Source organism: Schistocerca americana, chromosome X, assembly GCF_021461395.2.
Source record: "Schistocerca americana isolate TAMUIC-IGC-003095 chromosome X, iqSchAmer2.1, whole genome shotgun sequence".
Taxonomy (NCBI): Eukaryota; Metazoa; Arthropoda; class Insecta; order Orthoptera; family Acrididae; genus Schistocerca; species Schistocerca americana.
Window position 1 is genome coordinate 141,632,514 of NC_060130.1, and position 7,377 is coordinate 141,639,890.

Here is a 7,377-nt window from a genome sequence, read left to right on the forward strand (position 1 = left end):
CAGGGTTCCATACTTTACTCTGTAACAACACAGCCGTTCAATACTACGGCTTCCCGCCAACTGGAGCATTAGAGAAGAGGCTACGGAACAAGCTAGTACCTGCCGCATACCAATGCTGCTAACTATTGAAGAGTTACGAAGATGGAGGCATTACTTTTCAGTCAACCCTCGTAGTAACTGGGGGACTATTTGAAGATAAATGGAGCAAATCCTTTCTGTTGGCGCGTGAAGAACTTCCTAAATGTAACCACCAAACATCAACAAAGCTCTTTAAATATGGTATGAATTATGCAAATTTAAGTTTGCTCCAGTCATATCCTGCGACCCCGAATGATCTTTCATTCAGTATAAAGCGTTGTTCCGTTCAGAAAGAAATAGTTATTGTTTTCAAAATTTAAAAAAAAACATGTGATCGCGCATTGCAACAATACAAATAACGCCATTGAGAATGAAGAAGCATAAAATTGTTTGTTTTTGGTATAACAAAGTGTGGTTTATTTGAAAACAGTAATTTTTTGTCTCCATATTTTATATTTTGAAGTCCATATTATATGTACATATTTTGTCCTTTGTAATACATATTTATCTGAACCCGAAAAATGATGGCCGGCCGGTGTGGCCGTGCGGTCCTAAGCGCGTCAGTTTGGAACCGCGTGACCGCTACGGTCGCAGGTTCGAATCCTGCCTCGGGCATGGATGTGTGTGATGTCCTTAGGTTAGTTAGGTTTAAGTAGTTCTAAGTTCTAGGGGACTGATGACCTCAGTAGTTAAGTCCCATAGTGCTCAGAGCCATTTGAACCATTTTGAACCGAAAAATGATGCTTGGAGAGGAGGCTGTAGGCGACACGCTGACTTTCACTAGAAAGGGATAAGGGCAGTTTCAACGCACAGGGACGAGGGACAGCTTTCTACAAAAAATCGGTACACGTTGAAAAACTATGGAACGTATATGAGATCGTTGTGCTGGTTTACAGCTCAGTAATCTGATTAAAAACCTCGGAAACGCTACTTGCCTTAATGTAAAAACTTGATTGACAATTATGATGAGATTTCTGAAGATGGTATCTGGCAAAAATTCTACGTCTAGGAACATTTCTGCATGCTGGTAAAGTTACAAAGCAAGATTGTCTTGGTTGGACATCTTTACGAGTCTTACAGTTCGTGGTTGAATATGAATTTTCCGAATTTGTTCCCAGCCTCATTTCGGCGAAGAGATTCTTCTTAACTTTGTGTTTCGGTAGCGTTACGTAAAAAAGTTTTCAAAACTGAACCTAATTAAGAATTATTTTAGGTCGACTATGAGTCAAGAACGACTCTCTAATTCGACAATGTTGTCAGTCAAAAATACTGTAGCTAAAGGTATCTTTCTTGATGACGCAATTTCAAAATTAGCAATATAGCCCAATGATCACAGATCAAAAACGTCGACTGGAGGAAAAAGAATCGTGTAGTCGTAAATTTTTGTACAGTGGTAGGTGGACGGGGTAGGGGGGAGGGGGGAAAGTGTCAAGAACAAGATACCAAAAATCTTCATCGGTGGGGTGTGAGCGTGGGCGAGAGGGGTGGGCATATTGTGCTCATGCACTTTTTTCTTGAATATCTCGAAAACCACGGCTTCTAGCGAAAATGTTTGCCGGTTTAAAATTGAAATACATTAAATTTCCTACAAAAAAAGTCCTAGTCGTTTTTCTCGAGGTCTAATAGTCTGCACGTTGCAGGGAATGGAATAATAACAAATCATTTAAAATAGCGCTTTAATGGTATAGTATTGACATTTATTGCTAAATGAAATTCGTAAAGAACAAATATTAAATTTGTGTGCTCACATTTAAGCGCGGTAGAACCGTATTAGGAGATAAATTGTGTACTGGTGTTACAACATGGTGGAAAGGTGAGGGTAGAGGTAAGAAGTGTGAGGAAGATAGGTCTCCGCATTGTGATCATACACTTCCCTCCTTCATAGATCTGCAAAATGAAGAGCGTGCAGGCAATTCCCCATTCTCCCTACTGCATTATGCCACAAAAAGCTGTACAGGGTGTTTCACGGCCCTTTTGCGGATCACTGGCGAAACGGTGCAAACCTACCCAAGGCTGTTTATTTATTTTTCGTGAACGCCACATGGAATACAGATATGAATTACTAATAACACTAACCCGCGAAATGCGTTTGGACAAAACCTACGTAAATCTCTGCACATTGTTCTATAATACTAGAGGGACACTGATTCTTAGTCACCCTGGCCATGCCGTTCTAGGCGCTTTAGTCTGGAACCGCGCGACCTCTATGGTCGCAGGTTCGAATCCTGCCTCGGGCATGGATGTATGTGATGGCCTTAGGTTAGTTAGGTTTAAGTAGTTCTAAGTTCTAGGGGACTGATGACCTCATAAGTCCCATAGTGCTCAGAGCCATCTAAACCATTTTTAGTCACCCTGTACAGGAGTGTAGCATTCTTCCGGGAAAGGCGACCTGCTCCACTACGAGTGCTGCTCGCTTCTCAGTTTACAGACTGACTGTATCTCCCCAGCATTTCCTGTCTAGTTCTCTTGCACAAGTGAACGAAATAACTTCATTCAGTTCATGTTTATATACTGCAGCTACTTTCAGTTCATTAACTGACGACTACCTTCCCTCACGCTTCGAAACCCCACCACAGCCTCTCCACCCTGCTGCACAATTTATCACCTTATACGGTTCTAGTGTACTTGTATTGGGAACGAACATTTAATATTTGATCTTAACGCGTTTCATTTAACAATAAACATCAATTTTATACCATTAGAACACTATTTTTAAAAATCTGTTTCTATTCCATCCCCTACAACATGGAAACTAAAAATTCTAGAGGAAACAAATGAACAGGTACGTTTTGTAGGAAATTTAATGTAATTTAGTTTTGTACAGGCAAACGTTTTCGTCAGAAACCACGGTTTTCGAGATACTGAGGAAAATCTAAAAATTGACTTCCAATCGCCCCTCCAGTTCCACGCTCTTTCTCCACCGGTCGGGACTTTTAGTATGTTGTTCATGACACTCCCCACTACATTGTACAAGAATTGGCCACTGAAAGATTTTTCCACCTAATTTTCCACCGTTGACTGCATTAATAGAGTTTTAAGGAACAGATTCAAAGCTATATGTTAAAGTCACCTAGTGCTAAAAAGATTTTTTGTTGTTTTTGTGGTTTAGTTAGTAATCAATTCAACCGTGTTACTTACAAAAACATATTTTACTTATTCTTTTACCTTCATGAAAACTGTTTACTAAATAGTTAACATCACACCTTGCTTGTTTAACAACTGCCGGCCGAAGTGGCCGTGCGATTCTAGGCGCTGCAGTCTGGAACCGCGAGACCGCTACGGTCGCAGGTTCGAATCCTGCCTCGGGCATGGATGTGTGTGATGTCCTTAGGTTAGTTAGGTTTAAGTAGTTCTAAGTTCTAGGGGACTAATGACCTGAGATGTTGAGTCCCATAGTGCTCAGAGCCATTTGAACCATTTTGTTTAACAACTTGCATCAAAAAACTGTTTCCCAAAATAAATTTTATATGATGAGGATGGTGTGGGCGAAGGGGGGGGGGGGGGGGCTCTTGAGTTAAAGAGCAAGTTCAAACTTCACATCGAAGTAGTTTAAATTATATTTACGACAGTTCCATATAATGCAGCATCTTGTAAACGCAGTTTTAGGAGTCATAAAACGTGCTAAATCTGCGTAGAAAAAATTGCGGGAAGATAGTTGTGGAAGGTTTGGATGAGGGAAGGGGGCGCAGCTGTGGGAAATTCTGGCAAGGACGCAGTATTACCACCTTGATACGGATCTCAGTGTAGTCGCTCTCTTAAGTCGATCTGTTGCGTCTTCTACGTGTTCTGCCAACAAAACATAGTCTTTGGATCGCCATCCCAAACGCAGTTTATATGTGATCGTTTCAATGTAAGTTGTTCTCGTTAGTTGCACGTTGTATAGATCGTTTTGAACGATTTTTATCGAAATGATGTGGAAACAGTCAGTTTACAGGATATGTGTTCGTGATGTAATCCCTAAGTATTGAGTTGAATTCATAGCCTTTACAGTTGTGTGATTTATCGTTCACCCGAAATTTAACAGATTCCTTTTATTACTCAATTCGAAGACCTCACACTGTTTTTTTAGAGTCAATAGTCACTTTTTGCACCATACAGATATTTTGTCTAAGTCATTTGGCAATTGGTTTTGATCTTCTGATGACTTTAATACGTCTGTTTTACTCGAGGACTTCCCGTCAATTATTACGAACTGTGACCTTTCTGACAGGAAATTCAGATCCAGCCGCACAACGGAGACAATGCTCTATATGCTGGCAATTTCATTAGAAGCCATTTGTGAGGGATGGTGTCAACAGACTTCTGGAAAGCTAGAATTATAGAATCAGTTTGGGAATCAATTTAAGATTTCCTGTCTATAGCACTTATTACTTCGTCGTTGTCGGCTATTGAGAACTGAGTAAGGCCGACAGTGCAGAGAGATTAAGTTATCGGCATTGGATTTAATGGAAAAATTTACCTGAATTACGCCTATAATATTAAATTATAGTGTTTGTGGTGTTGTAATGTACTTGTCAATGTTGTTCAGACAAGCAAACATATATCAACAGCTCTCTGAAATAGGAGATTCGTATTTACATTTGCCTGACGTAGATTTTCATTTTTCACCAACGCATAGCACAGCCGAAGTTTAGCCACATTCGCAGATGCGAATATGATTCTCGTATAAGCCTGAATAGTTCTGAGGAAACTATTTCAAACTTAAATTGGCTCTTGCGGCTGGTGTCTAGCATCGCACATCTCCTGACCTCTGTTACTCATGGCTGTATGGCTTCTTCGTGGCGAGCTGCTGCGCGAGGTCCCATGGTGTAATGGTTAGCACTCTGGACTTTGAATCCAGCGATCCGAGTTCAAATCTCGGTGGGACCTAATATTTTTTTCGAGTGCATTCGCCATCGGAGCCTTGCTGTGTATAGTGTATAACTCGAAAAGATCATTTCGCTAGTTAGTTACAGGAAAATCAATACTGTTTACTAACCGTACGAAATTCGCTTGCGGAAGGTTAAGAACTTTCCCTATACGGAAAAATGATTTAGAAAAGAATTCTTCCTTGCCCACAAACAAAGAAAAGATACCCGGGACATGAAATAAGGACTGCACTTAACTGATATGAGTTGTTTACGAGCCTATTTAGGTAAAACTAACATAGTCGAATTCCAGTGGTATAGACCCTACCGTATTTCAGCACAAAGTAAGACTGCGCCTCATTCGAAGTACAAAATGGATTTTCTAAATCATATTTCCATATAGAGAAAGTGGTTAGAAAGTCCGGAAAAAAGAGAGAGGAGAGGAGAGGAGAGGGAATCTCGGCATAATCAGAATTTTTACTTACGGGCAGCATGTAATTGTGAGAATTAAAATATGCAAATAGCCTGGATTTAACAGAACGTAAGTGTGAATTTTTGTGTTATGCCTTCATTTATTTGCTTCGTGTTTCTTTTTTGTCATAATTTACGATAAAAGTACGACAAAATATGACGTCGTTTATCGTTTCGTGATTGTGTAACAGACAAATGAGCTAATGTGTCGGTTTTACTCGCTATGAAAGTAAAGTTAAATTTTTTACTTTGTGAAAAATTTGTAAATTATTAGGGCTGCGTTCAGGCTCACATATTCAGATATATTCGGTAAATATTTATTTTTATGGATTCTTCTCCTAAATAGTAAAAGAAAAGTACTGCATCCAGTTACTGTAAACAGCTTTATTTAAAGCTACACGTTTCGATTTTCCGCCATCATCAGGCTTGTTACAGTCAGTACTTTCGCTGTTCTACGCACTTCGCCATTTCGTCAAAGTCTTCTTGTTGGTAAACAGTTCCTTGTTTTGTTTTTGGTGTTTTTATCTGGAACCAAGGTATTTCAGTATTGATATAGCACTTCACTTCTTCTCGAAAGACACACTGACTAATCCATAGGGTACCAAATACCAATATGATAAATGTGAAAGCAGCTCTCTCTGTCTGTCACCTTTTCACGCCAGAACCACTGAATGGAATTTGATGAAATTTGGTATGGAGATAGCATGAACTCTTGGGAAGAACAAAGTCTACTTTTAAAAAATTAAATCAGTAGGCAGAGGTGATAGTAGTCGATAGTAGTGAATCAAGGGAGCAAAAAGTTTGTTGGCAATGCATACTTTTGCAATACGTTGCGCAGGCGATAAGAGCTACGTCAAATTGAAAAGTACTAAATTGTAGACGCCAAAAAGATCTACTCAAAAGTCCACGAAGTCATATGCTTATGCTTGACGTTCATCCATAATTACCATTTTTGGCTTTTGGATTCGCTGCGTCAGGCGTCATGCCTACAGATGGGGCATTTTTGTCTTTTGATTGCGACTGACGAAGCAAATGCGAAAGACAAAAAGGTGATTGTGAGGGGACCATGAAGATTGTGAGTGAACTCGCAAATTTTTTGTAGACATTTTTGACATCTATACTTTATTATGAAATCCAATTATGTATCACATATTGACTAGGCAGCGAGTTACTGCCGGCAAACTCTTTACTTTATGTAGCAGATTACCTGTAAACGAGTGAACAAACTTTCGTCAAACATATGTAGCGACAATTCTGATTAAACTAACCTTTAAATAAATACAAAATGAATTGCAATTGATGCATTCGTGTTGGAGCTGTTATGTCATAGACAGAAAGACGTTAAACTTACAACATGGGACTTGGTGTGATGGAGCAGCAGAGGGATCGCGAGTTGTGCTTCTCCGGTATTTACTCGTCGTAACAATAATGCCGATACGCAAGCGAACGGCTTGCCGAACATGCAAATAAATAGACACTGTTACTAATCGATGGAGTACCTTCGAAAATGCTTACAGATGGCGCTGTCTACGTAGCAATGTACAGCTACGCTTTGAATTATTTGATCTGACTCAGGATCGGTTAAGCTCATTGAAATAATTTGTTTTCAAGAGAGATTCAAACTCCCGTAACCATTACTGAAATGCAACGCAATTTTATACAGGTATTAAAATTTTATTTGTTGCAAACAAAAATCTTCGACGGTATTTTTCTGCATATCAGATACAAAGGTTTTTCACGATAGTAGAATTTTTTGCTAAAGAGACATTTATGTATAATTTTGTTAATCGGAAAAGCTTTCTTGAAAAAAAAATTGGAAATTTGTGGGACCAAACTGCTGAGGTCATCGGTCACTAAGCTTACACACTACTTAATCTACCTTAAGCTAACTTACGCTAAGGACAACACACACAGCCGGCCGGAGTGGCCGAGCGGTTCTAGGCGCTACAGTCTGCAACCGCGCGACCGCTACGGTCGCAGG

General features: G+C 39.7%; 1 non-coding gene across 1 annotated transcript; it reads left to right on the forward strand.

Annotated features, from left to right (window-relative positions):
• Positions 1-4,875: 4,875 nt before the first annotated feature.
• Trnaq-uug lies at positions 4,876-4,947 on the forward strand. The gene has a single exon. It is a non-coding gene; the product is annotated as a tRNA-Gln (tRNA).
• Positions 4,948-7,377: the final 2,430 nt, after the last annotated feature.